Source organism: Triticum aestivum, chromosome 7D, assembly GCF_018294505.1.
Source record: "Triticum aestivum cultivar Chinese Spring chromosome 7D, IWGSC CS RefSeq v2.1, whole genome shotgun sequence".
Classification (NCBI taxonomy): domain Eukaryota; kingdom Viridiplantae; phylum Streptophyta; class Magnoliopsida; order Poales; family Poaceae; genus Triticum; species Triticum aestivum.
In genome coordinates, this window is record NC_057814.1 from 289,789,195 (window position 1) to 289,801,852 (window position 12,658).

Consider the following 12,658-nt stretch of genomic DNA (forward strand, 5'->3'; position numbering starts at 1 on the left):
CGCGCCTGGGCTCGCCCCTGGTCACGCCCGCGACCGCGCTCACCGCGCCCTGCGACCACCGCCCCGCCCTCCGGCTCCCGATGCTTCTCCACCTCGGCCATGGCCTCGCCCTCCCCCGTCTCTTCCTCTGTCTCGTGGCCGCGCCACCGCGCCTGCCCCTCCGCGCCACTTCAACCGCACCGGCGCCACCCCTCGCCTCCACCCGCCGTGGCCCCTGGCCGCGCCGGCGAGCCCCGCCATCGGTGCCCTGGCGTCCTCGTCCCGCCCTGCGGGCGAGCGCTCGCTCGAGTGCGCCCGCACCCGTGGACCAAACCCGCTGTGGCCCCTGGGCCACTGCCAGGTGGGCCTCGCCCCCCCTGAGCCACTGCCCCTGGGCCCGAACCCCGTGGCCCAATGACAGCCGCGGCCCACGCATAGAACAAAAAAATGATTTAAAAATAATAATAACAATAATAATAATAAATTAATTAATAAAAATAAATAAATAAATAAAGAAAATAAAAATAAAAATAAATTTAATTAATTAATTAATTAATTAACTAAATTAATTAAGTTAATTAATCCTGTTTAAATTAATCTAATTAGTTAATTAATTTAACTAAACATTAGTTAATTAGATAACAGTCACTGACAGGTGGGACCCACCTGTCAGGTTGACCAGGTCAACGGTCAACGTTGACTGCTGACGTCAGCATGACATCATGCTGATGTCATAAATCTAAATTTTGAATTAAATTAAATAATTAATTAAATTCAAAAATTAATAAAATCTTTAGAAAATCATATCTTTTAATCCGTAACTCGGATTAAAATATTTTCAACATGTAAGTTGCTCAGAACGACGAGACAAATCCGGATACGCAGTCTGTTCGTCCACCACACATCCCTAACCTATCGAACTCGTAACTTTTCCCCTCCGGCCCGTCTGCCCAAAAACGCAAAACATCGGGAATACTTTCCCGGATGTTTCCCCCTTCGCCGGTACCACCTACTGTCGCGTTAGGACACACCTAGCACCGCTCATTGTCATGTCACGCATCGTCATGCTTATGTTTGCATTGTATTTACTATTTCTTGCCCCCTCTTCTCTCCGGTAGACTACGAGACCGACACTGCTGCTGCCCAGTTCGACTACGGAGTTGACGACCCCTCCTACTTGCCAGAGCAACCAGGCAAGCCCCCCCTTGATCACCAGATATCGCCTATTCTTCTCTATACTGCTTGCATTAGAGTAGAGTAGCATGTTACTGCTTTCCGTTAATCCTATCCTGATGCATAGCCTGTCATTGTTGCTACAGTTGTCACCCTTACCTGCTATCCTACTGCTTAGTATAGGATGCTAGTTTTCCATCAGTGGCCCTACATTCTTGTCCGTCTGCTGTGCTATACTATCGGGCCGTGGTCACCTGGGCGGTGATCACGGGTATATACTTATATACTATATACATGACACATGTGATGACTAAAGACGGGTCGGCTCGTAGGAGTACCCGCAAGTGGATCTTGTGGCGGAGCGACAGGGCAGGTTGAGACCGCCTAGGTGAGAGGTGGGCCTGGCCCTGGTCGACGTTCGCGGTTACTTAACACGCTTAACGAGATCTTGGTATTTGATCTGAGTCTGGCCATTTGGTCTATACGCACTAGCCGTCTACGCGGGAGTAGTTATGGGTATCCCGGCGTCGTGGTATCAGCCGAAGCTCTTTTTGACGTCAGCGACGGAGCGGCGCGCGCCGGATTGGACTGGAACGCCACTAGGCTAGGTCTGCTTCCGGCCGCCCTCGCAACGTGCAGGTGTGCAATGGGCGATGGGCCCAGACCCCTGCGTGCATAGGATTTAGACCGGCGTGTTGACCTCTCGGTGGAGCCTAGGTGGGGCTGCGACGTGTTGATATTCCGAGGCCGGGCATGACCCAGAAAAGTGTGTCCGGCCAAATGGGATCGAGCGTGTTGGGTTATGTGGTGCACCCCTGCAGGGAAGTTTATCTATTCGAATAGCCGTGTCTCTCGGTAAAAGGACGACCCGGAGTTGTACCTTGACCTTATGACAACTAGAACCGGATACTGAATAAAATACACCATTCCAAGTGCCAGATACAACCCGGTGATCGCTCTCTAACAGGGCGACGAGGAGGGGATCGCCGGGGTAGGATTATGCTATGCGATGCTACTTGGAGGACTTCAATCTACTCTCTTCTACATGCTGCAAGATGGAGATGACCAGAAGCGTAGTCTTCGAGAGGACTAGCTATCCCCCTTTTATTCTGGCATTCTGCAGTTCAGTCCACTAATATGCCCCTTTACACATATACCCATGCATATGTAGTGTAGCTCCTTGCTTGCGAGTACTTTGAATGAGTACTCACGGTTGCTTCTCTCCCTCTTTTCCCCTTTTCCTTTCTATCTGGTTGTCGCAACCAGATGTTGGAGTCCAGGAGCCAGACGCCACCGTCGACGACGACTCCTACGACACTGGAGGTGCCTACTACTACGTGCAGCCCGCTGACGACGACCAGGAGTAGTTAGGAGGATCCCAGGCAGGAGGCCTGCGCCTCGTTCGATCTGTATCCCAGTTTGTGCTAGCCTTCTTAAGGCAAACTTGTTTAACTTATGTCTGTACTCAGATATTGTTACTTCCGCTGACTCGTCTGTGATCGAGCACTTGTATTCGAGCCCTCGAGGCCCCTGGCTTGTATTATGATGCTTGTATGACTTATTTATGTTTTAGAGTTGTGTTGTGATATCTTCCCGTGAGTCCCTGATCTTGGTCGTACACATTTGCGTGCATGATTAGTGTGCGGTCAAATCAGGGGCGTCACAGTAGAGGACGTCTAACTTGTTTTTGCAGGGCATGTTGTGATGTGATATGGTCAAGACATGATGCTATATTTATTGTATGAGATGATCATGTTTTGTAACCGAGTTATCGGCAACTGGCAGGAGCCATATGGTTGTCGCTTTATTGTATGCAATGCAATCGCCCTGTAATTGCTTTACTTTATCATTAAGCGGTAGCGATAGTCGTAGAAGCAATATTTGGCGAGACGACAACGATGCTACGATGGAGATCAAGGTGTCGCGCCGGTGACGATGGTGATCATGACGGTGCTTCGGAGATGGAGATCACAAGCACAAGATGATGATGGCCATATCATATCACTTATATTGATTGCATGTGATGTTTATCTTTTATGCATCTTATTTTGCTTTGATTGACGGTAGCATTATAAGATGATCTCTCACAAAATTTCAAGGTAAAAGTGTTCTCCCTGAGTATGCACCGTTGCCAAAGTTCGTCGTGCCGAGACACCACGTGATGATCGGGTGTGATAAGCTCAACGTTCATCTACAACGGGTGCAAGCCAGTTTTGCACACGCAGAATACTCGGGTTAAACTTGACGAGCCTAGCATATGCAGATATGGCCTCGGAACACTGAGACCGAAAGGTCGAGCGTGAATCATATAGTAGATATGATCAACATAGTGATGTTCACCATTGAAAACTACTCCATTTCACGTGATGATCGGTTATGGTTTAGTTGATTTGGATCACGTGATCACTTAGATGATTAGAGGGATGTCTATCTAAGTGGGAGTTCTTAAGTAATATGATTAATTGAACTTAAATTTATCATGAACTTAGTACCGGATAGTATTTTGCTTGTCTATGTTGTTGTAGATAGATGGCCTGTGCTGTTGTTCTGTTGAATTTTAATGCGTTCCTTGAGAAAGCAAAGTTGAAAGATGATGGTAGCAATTACACGGACTGGGTCCGTAACTTGAGGATTATCCTCATTGCTGCACAGAATAATTATGTCCTGGAAGCATCGCTAGGTGCCAGACCTGCTGCAGGAGCAACACCAGATGTTATGAACGTCTGGCAGAGCAAAGCTGATGACTACTCGATAGTTTAGTGTGCCATGCTTTACGGCTTAGAACCGGGACTTCAATGACGTTTTGAACGTCATGGAGCATATGAGATGTTCCAGGAGTTGAAGTTAATATTTCAAGCAAATGCCCGGATTGAGAGATATGAAGTCTCCAATAAGTTCTATAGCTGCAAGATGGAGGAGAATAGTTCTGTCAGTGAGCATATACTCAGAATGTCTGGGTATAACAATCACTTGATTCAACTGGGAGTTAATCTTCCGAATGATAGTGTCATTGACAGAATTCTTCAATCACTGCCACCAAGCTACAAGAGCTTCGTGATGAACTATAATATGCAAGGGATGAATAAGACAATTCCCGAGCTCTTCGCAATGCTAAAGGCTGCGGAGGTAGAAATCAAGAAGGAGCAACAAGTGTTGATGGTCAACAAGACCACCAGTTTCAAGAAGGGCAAATGGAAGAAGAAGGGGAACTTCAAGAAGAACAGCAAACAAGTTGCTGCTCAAGAGAAGAAACCCAAGTCTGGACCTAAGCCTGAGACTGAGTGCTTCTACTGCAAACAGACTGGTCACTTGAAGCGGAACTGCCCCAAGTATTTGGCGGATAAGAAGGATGGCAAGGTGAACAAAGGTATATGTGATATACATGTTATTGATGTGTACCTTACTAGAGCTTGCAGTAGCATCTGGGTATTTGATACTGGTTCTGTTGCTAATATTTGCAACTCAAAACAGGGACTATGGATTAAGCGAAGACTGGCTAAGGACGAGGTGACGATGCGCGCGGGAAATGGTTCCAAAGTCGATGTGATCGCCGTCGCCATGCTACCTCTACATCTACCTTCGGGATTAGTTTTAGACCTAAATAATTGTTATTTGGTGCCAGCGTTAAGCATGAACATTATATCTGGATCTTGTTTGATGCGAGACGGTTATTCATTTAAATCTGAGAATAATGGTTGTTCTTTTTATATGAGTGATATCTTTTACGGTCATGCACCCTTGAGGAGTGGTCTATTTGTGTTGAATCTCGATAGTAGTGATACACATATTCATAATGTTGAAGCCAAAAGATGCAGAGTTGATAATGATAGTGCAACTTATTTGTGGCACTGTCGTTTGGGTCATATTGGTGTAAAGCGCATGAAGAAACTCCATACTGATGGACTTTTGGAATCACTTGATTATGAATCACTTGGTACTTGCGAACCATGCCTCATGGGCAAGATGACTAAAACGCCGTTCTCCGGAACAATGGAGCGAGCAACTGATTTGTTGGAAATCATACATACTGATGTATGTGGTCCGATGAATATTGAGGCTCGCAGCGGGTATCGTTATTTTCTCACCTTCACATATGATTTGAGCAGATATGGGTATATCTACTTAATGAAGCATAAATCTAAAAGATTTGAAACGTTCAAAGAATTTCAGAGTGAAGTGGAAAATCATCGTAACAAGAAAATAAAGTTCTACGATCTGATCGTGGAGGAGAATATTTGAGTTACGAGTTTGGTCTACATTTGAAACAATGCGGAATAGTTTCACAACTCACGCCACCCGGAACACCACAACGTAATGGTGTGTCGAACGTCGTAATCGTACTTTACTAGATATGGTGCGATCTATGACGTCTCTTACTCTATCATTTTGGGGTTATGCTTTAGAGACGACTACATTCACGTTAAATAGGGCACCATCAAAATCCGTTGAGACGACACCTTATGAACTGTGGTTTGGCAAGAAACCAAAGTTGTCGTTTCTTAAAGTTTGGGGCTGCGATGCTTATGTGAAAAAGCTTCAACCTGATAAGCTCGAACCCAAATCGGAGAAATGTGTCTTCATAGGATACCCAAAGGAAACTGTTGGGTACACCTTCTATCACATATCCGAAGGCAAGACATTCGTTGCTAAGAATGGATCCTTTCTAGAGAAGGAGTTTCTCTCGAAACAAGTGAGTGGGAGGAAAGTAGAACTTGATGAGGTAATTGTACCTGCTCCCTTATTGGAAAGTAGTTCATCACATAAACCGGTTCATGTGACACCTACACCAATTAGTGAGGAAGCTAATGATGATTATCATGAAACTTCAGATCAAGTTACTACCGAACCTCGTAGGTCAACCAGAGTAAGATCCGCACTAGAGTGGTACGGTAATCCTGTTCTGGAGGTCATGTTACTTGACCATGATGAACCTACGAACTATGAGGAAGCGATGATGAGCGCAGATTCCGCAAAATGGCTTGAGGCCATGAAATCTGAGATGGGATCCATGTATGAGAACAAAGTGTGGACTTTGGTTGACTTGCGCGATGATCGGCAAGCCATCAAGAATAAATGGATCTTCAAGAAGAAGACATACGCTGACGGTAATGTTACTGTCTACAAAGCTCGACTTGTTGCGAAAGGAGTTGACTACGATGAGACCTTCTCACCCGTAGCGATGCTTAAGTCCGTCTGAATCATGTTAGCTATTGCCGCATTTTATGATTATGAAATTTGGCAAATGGATGTAAAGACTGCATTCCTGAATGGATTTTTGGAAGAAGAGTTGTATATGATGCAACCTGAAGGTTTTATCGATCCAAAATGTGCTAACAAAGTGTGCAAGCTCCAGCGATCCATTTATGGACTGGTGCAAGCCTCTCGGAGTTGGAATAAACGTTTTGATAGTGTGATCAAAGCACATGGTTTTATACAGACTTTTGGAGAAGCCTGTATTTACAAGAAAGTGAGTGGGAGCTCTGTAGCATTTCTAATATTATATGTGGATGACATATTGTTGATTGGAAATGATATAGAATTTCTGGATAGCATAAAAGGATACTTGAATAAGAGTTTTTCAATGAAGACCTCGGTGAAGCTGCTTACATATTGGGCATCAAGATCTATAGAGATAGATCAAGACGCTTAATTGGACTTTCACAAAGCACATACCTTAACAAAGTTTTGAAGAAGTTCAAAATGGATCAGGCAAAGAAAGGGTTCTTGCCTATGTTACAAGGTGTGAAGTCGAGTAAGACTCAATGCCCGACCACTGTAGAAGATAGAGAGAAAATGTATGCAATGTTGTGTACCAGACCTGATGTGTGCCTTGCTATTAGTTTAGCAGGGAGATACCAAAGTAATCTAGGAGTGGATCACTGGACAGCGGTCAAGAACATCCTAAAATACCTGAAAAGGACTAAGGATATGTTTCTCGTTTATGGAGGTGACAAAGAGCTCATCGTAAATGGTTACTTTGATGCAAGCTTTGACACTGATCCGGATGATTCTAAATCGCAAACCGGATACGTGTTTATATTGAATGATGGAGCTGTCAGTTGGAGCAGTTCTAAACAAAGCGTCGTGGCGGGATCTACATGTGAAGCGGAGTACATAGCTGCTTCGGAAGCAGCAAATGAAGGAGTCTAGATGAAGGAGTTCATATCCGATCTAGGTGTCATACCTAGTACATCGGGACCAATGAAAATCTTTTGTGACAATACTGGTGCAATTGCCTTGGCAAAGGAATCCAGATTTCACAAGAGAACCAAGCACATCAAGAGACGCTTCAACTCCATCCGGGATCAAGTCCAGGTGGGAGACATAGAGATTTGCAAGATACATACGGATCTGAATGTTGCAGACCCGTTGACTAAGCCTCTTCCACGAGCAAAACATGATCAGCACCAAGGCTCCATGGGTGTTAGAATCATACTGTGTAATCTAGATTATTGACTCTAGTGCAAGTGGGAGACTGAAGGAAATATGCCCTAGAGGCAATATTTCCTTTATTTCATGATAAATGTTTATTATTCATGCTAGAATTGTATTAGTCGGAAACATAATACATGCGTGAATACATAGACAAACAAAGTGTCACTAGTATGCCTCTACTTGACTAGCTCGTTGATCAAAGATGGTTATGTTTCCTAACCATAGACATGAGTTTTCATTTGATTAACGGGATCACATCATTAGAGAATGATGTGATTGACTTGACCCATTCCGTTAGCTTAGCACTTGATCGTTTAGTATGTTGCTATTGCTTTCTTCATGACTTATACATGTTCCTATGACTATGAGATTATGCAACTCCCGTTTACCGGAGGAACACTTTGTCTGCTACCAAACGTCACAACATAAATGGGTGATTATAAAGGTGCTCTACAAGTGTCTCCAAAGGTACTTGTTGAGTTGGCGTATATCGAGATTAGGATTTGTCACTCCGATTGTCGGAGAGGTATCTCTAGGCCCACTCAGTAATACACATCACTATAAGCCTTGCAAGCATTGTAACTAATGAGTTAGTTGCGGGATGATGTATTACGGAACGAGTAAAGAGACTTGCCGGTAACGAGATTGAGCTAGGTATTGATATACCGACGATCGAATCTTGGGCAAGTAACATACCGATGACAAAGGGAACAACGTATGTTGTTATGCGGTTTGACCGATAAAGATCTTCATAGAATATATGGGAGCCAATATGAGCATCCAGGTTCCGATATTGGTTATTGACCGGAGACGTGTCTCGGTCATGTCTACATAGTTCTCGAACCCGTAGGGTCCGCACGCTTAAAGTTCGGTGACGATCGATATTATGAGTTTTTGTGTTTTGATGTACCGAAGGTAGTTTGAAGTCCCGGATATGATCACGGACATGACGAGGAGTCTCGAAATGGTTGAGACATAAAGATCGATATATTGGACGACTATATTCGGACACCGGAAGTGTTCCGGGTGGTTCCGGAGAAAACCGGAGTGCCGGAGGGTTACCGGAACCCCCTGGGAGAAATAATGGGCCTTATGGGCCTTAGTGGAGAGAGAGAGGGCTGGCCTAGGGCAGGCCGCACGCCCCTCCTCCTCTGGTCCGAATTGGACTAGGAGAGGGGGGCGGCGCCCCCCTTTCCTTCTCCCTCTCCCCCTTCCTTTCCCCCTCCTAGTAGGAGTATCCTACTCCTACTAGGAGGAGGACTCCTCCTCCTGGCGCGCCATAGAGGGCTGGCCGGCCTCCCCCTTGCTCCTTTATATACAGGGGCAGGGGGCACCTCTAGACACACAAGTTGATCTATTGATCTCTCCCAGCCTTGTGCGGTGCCCCCCTCCACCATAATCCACCTCGATCATATCGTAGGGGTGCTTAGGCGAAGCCCTGCGTCGGTAGCAACATCATCACCGTCACCACGCCGTCGTGCTGACGAAACTCTCCGACGAAGCTCTGCTGGATCGGAGCTCGCGGGACATCATCGAGTTGAACGTGTGCTGAACTCGGAGGTGTCGTGCGTTCGGTACTTGGATCGGTCGGATCGTGAAGACGTAGGACTACATCAACCGCGTTGTGCTAACGCTTCCGCTTTCGGTCTACGAGGGTACGTGGACACACTCTCCCCTCTCGTTGCTATGCATCACCATGATCCTGCGTGTGCGTAGGATTTTTTTTTTGAAATTACTACGTTCCCCAACAGGAGATACTAGTGAGAGAGTGAACCACCAAAAAGAAAGTGAGCGCCACAAGCCAAAATTGAGCGACTCTTCGCCACAAGAGAAAAACTTAGTCCTCCTAGCCACAAAAAGAGAGATGAGAGAAGTGTGTGAGAACCCATCGAATGTCATCCACTTTGTCCTCCCATGCAAAGATGAGGTGGCAAAAACTAACACTCCTAATCCTCTTCCTCTAGTGTTTTCTAACTTGTTGCAGGAATTCGAAGATGTCTTCCCTGATGAGCTACCTCCCGGTCTCCCTCCTCTACGTGGCATTGAACATAGGATCGACCTCATCCCCAGAGCACCTCTTCCGAACAAGGCTCCCTACCGCATCAACCCCGAAGAAACTAAGGAGATCCAACGGCAAGTACAACAACTCATCGACAACGGCCATGTACGTGAAAGCTTAAGCCCTTGTGCCATTCCGGTTATACTTGTGCCCAAGCAAGATGGTAGTTTTCGCATGTGCTCCGATTGTAGACCCATCAATGCTATCACCGTGCGTTATAGGCATCCCATTCCTCGCCTTGATGATATGGTCGATGAGCTTAGCGGTGCCACCATTTTCTCAAAAATTGATCTTAAAAGTGGCTATTATCAAATCCGCATACAAGAAGGAGATGAATGGGTAACCGCTTTCAAAACTAAATTTGACTTGTACGAGTGGTTAGTTATGCCTACGGGTTTATCGGAAGCTCCCGGTACTTTCATGGTCTTATGCATTTTGTGCTTCATCCTTACATTGGAGTGTTTGTTGTGGTCTACTTCGATGACATACTTGTTTTTAGCAAATCCATCAAAGATCATGTGAATCATGTTAGGGCCGTTTTGCAAACTCTTCGCAAGGAACGTCTTTATGCAAACATGAAAAAGTGCACTTTTGGAGTTGACAAGCTTGTTTTCTTGGGTTTCGTAGTTTCCTCAAAGGGTGTCCATGTTGATGAGTCTAAAATTGAAGCAATTAAAACTTGGCCCCAACCCACTAATTTGCAACAAGTGCATAGTTTTCTTGGCCTTGCGGGTCTCTATCGTCGCTTTGTGAAAGATTTTAGCTCTATTGCCGCACCTTTGCATGCCTTGAGTAAGAAGAATGCACCTTTTGTTTGGGGACCTTTGCAATCAACCGCTTTTGATGAGCTCAAATCCTTGCTTACTCATGCTTCGATTCTTACTTTGCCTAACTTTGACAAAACTTTTGAGGTCCATTGTGATGCTAGTGGTAATGGAATTGGTGGAGTTTTCATGCAAGAAAAACGAGCTATTGCATATTTTAGTGAAAAACTCTCCGGTGCTCAACTCAATTATCCCGTCTATGACAAAGAGTTGTATGCTTTAGTGCGTGTGTTGCATGTTTGGGAGCATTATCTTAGACCACATGAGTTTGTCATACATACCGATCATGAAACACTTAAGTACCTTAAAGGTCAAACCAAGTTGAATAAACGGCATGCTAAATGGAGTGAATTTTTTGAATCTTTCCCCTATGTGATCAAGTACATTAAGGGCAAAGAGAATGTTGCGGCGGATGCCCTTTCTCGCAAATGCATGTTACTTACTCAACTTGAATTGAATGTTGTTGGATTTGATCATATCAAAGATTTGTATGAGCATGATGTGACTTTTTCTACTCCTTATGCTAAGTGTGTGATGCATACTTCTTGGGAACGATGCTATATCAAAGATGGTTATCTTATGAGAGCTAACAAACTATGCATTCCCGAGTCTTCTCTTCGTTTGTTACTTTGCAAGAGGCTCATGGAGGTGGACTTATGAGACACTTTGGACGCGACAAGACTTTTGCCACACTCTCCAAGAACTATTTTTGGCCCAAGATGTTTCGCGATGTTGCTCGCTTCACCAACCGGTGCTCTACATGTTGCAAAGCTAAGTCACAATCTCAATCCCATGGTTTACATATGCCACTACCTATTCCACATCAACCTTGGGAAGACATTAGCATGGATTTTGTGCTTGGATTACCTAGGACTCAAAATGGCAAGGACTCCGTATTTGTTGTAGTGGACCGATTCTCTAAAATGGCTCATTTTATCCCATGCAATAAGATAGACGATGCTTCACATGTTGCAAATCTCTTTTGTAGGGAAATCTTGAGGTTGCACGGCGTGCCAAAGATAATTGTGTCGGACCGAGACGTCAAGTTCTTAAGCTACTTTTGGAAGACGCTATGCGCCAAGCTCAGAATCAAGCTACTCTTCTCCACGGCGTATCATCCTCATACCGATGGCCAAACGGAAGTCACCAACCGGACGCTTGCCACTCTCCTACGCGTGTTGATCAAGAAAAACATCAAGGAGTGGGAGGAGTGCTTACCCATCGTCGAGTACGCCTACAACCGTGCAAGACACTCTACAACCGGCAAGTCCCCCTTCGAGGTTGTCTACGGCTTCAATCCATTATCACCGGACATCCTTCCTCTACTGCTTCAAGAACGAGCAAACTTGGACGCAAGTGCAAGAGCCACCTACCTCAACAAGATGCATGAAGGAACACGTTCCACGATCGAGCGCCAAGTACAACAACTCGCCTCCAAGCTCAACATCCACAAGTCTCCGATGGTGTTCCAACCGGGTGATCAAGTATGGATACATCTCCGCAAGGACCGCTTCCCCAAGGAACACAAGTCCAAGCTACTCCCGAGAGCCGATGGCCCATTCAAAGTGCTCGCACGATACAACGACAATGCCTACAAGGTCGACATTCCATGTGACAAGTACAACGTAAGCGATATCTTCAACATCAAAGACTTGGCCAAGTACCATGGTGATGAAGAGCACGATCCGTGGACAAATCTCTCCCAAGGGGGGGAGATGATGCGGAGCATCCCTCGACTACCCACGACGACACTCCATCACCACCACAAGCACCGAAAGGACCAATGACAAGAGCACGTGCACGCGCCATCGGGAACGAGGTTGACTCTCTCCTCTTCGAGTTTCGGTCGGATTCGCATGAGAATTGGGTTCTACCTCATAAAGACATGTTATGCATTCTAGGACACCAAGGAGATGATCGGAGAAGGAGAAGGTGAAGATTCGAGCATCCATGGAGCAAGAGAAGGAAGGAGAGGTCAAGAAGGATGAAGGAGAGAAGTTCCTAGACACCCCGGGTGCCCGGACGGAAGGACCCTGGGTGCCCGGACTCGAAGACGCGGGAGGGGCAAACCCCCTGGACACCCCGGGTGCCCGGCCATCTTGGCCCTGGGTGCCCGGCCCCGGCCCGGGCCTCGCCCCAGCCACTCCCGGGTGCCCGGCCACCCACCCGTGCCGCTCCAACCCCGACC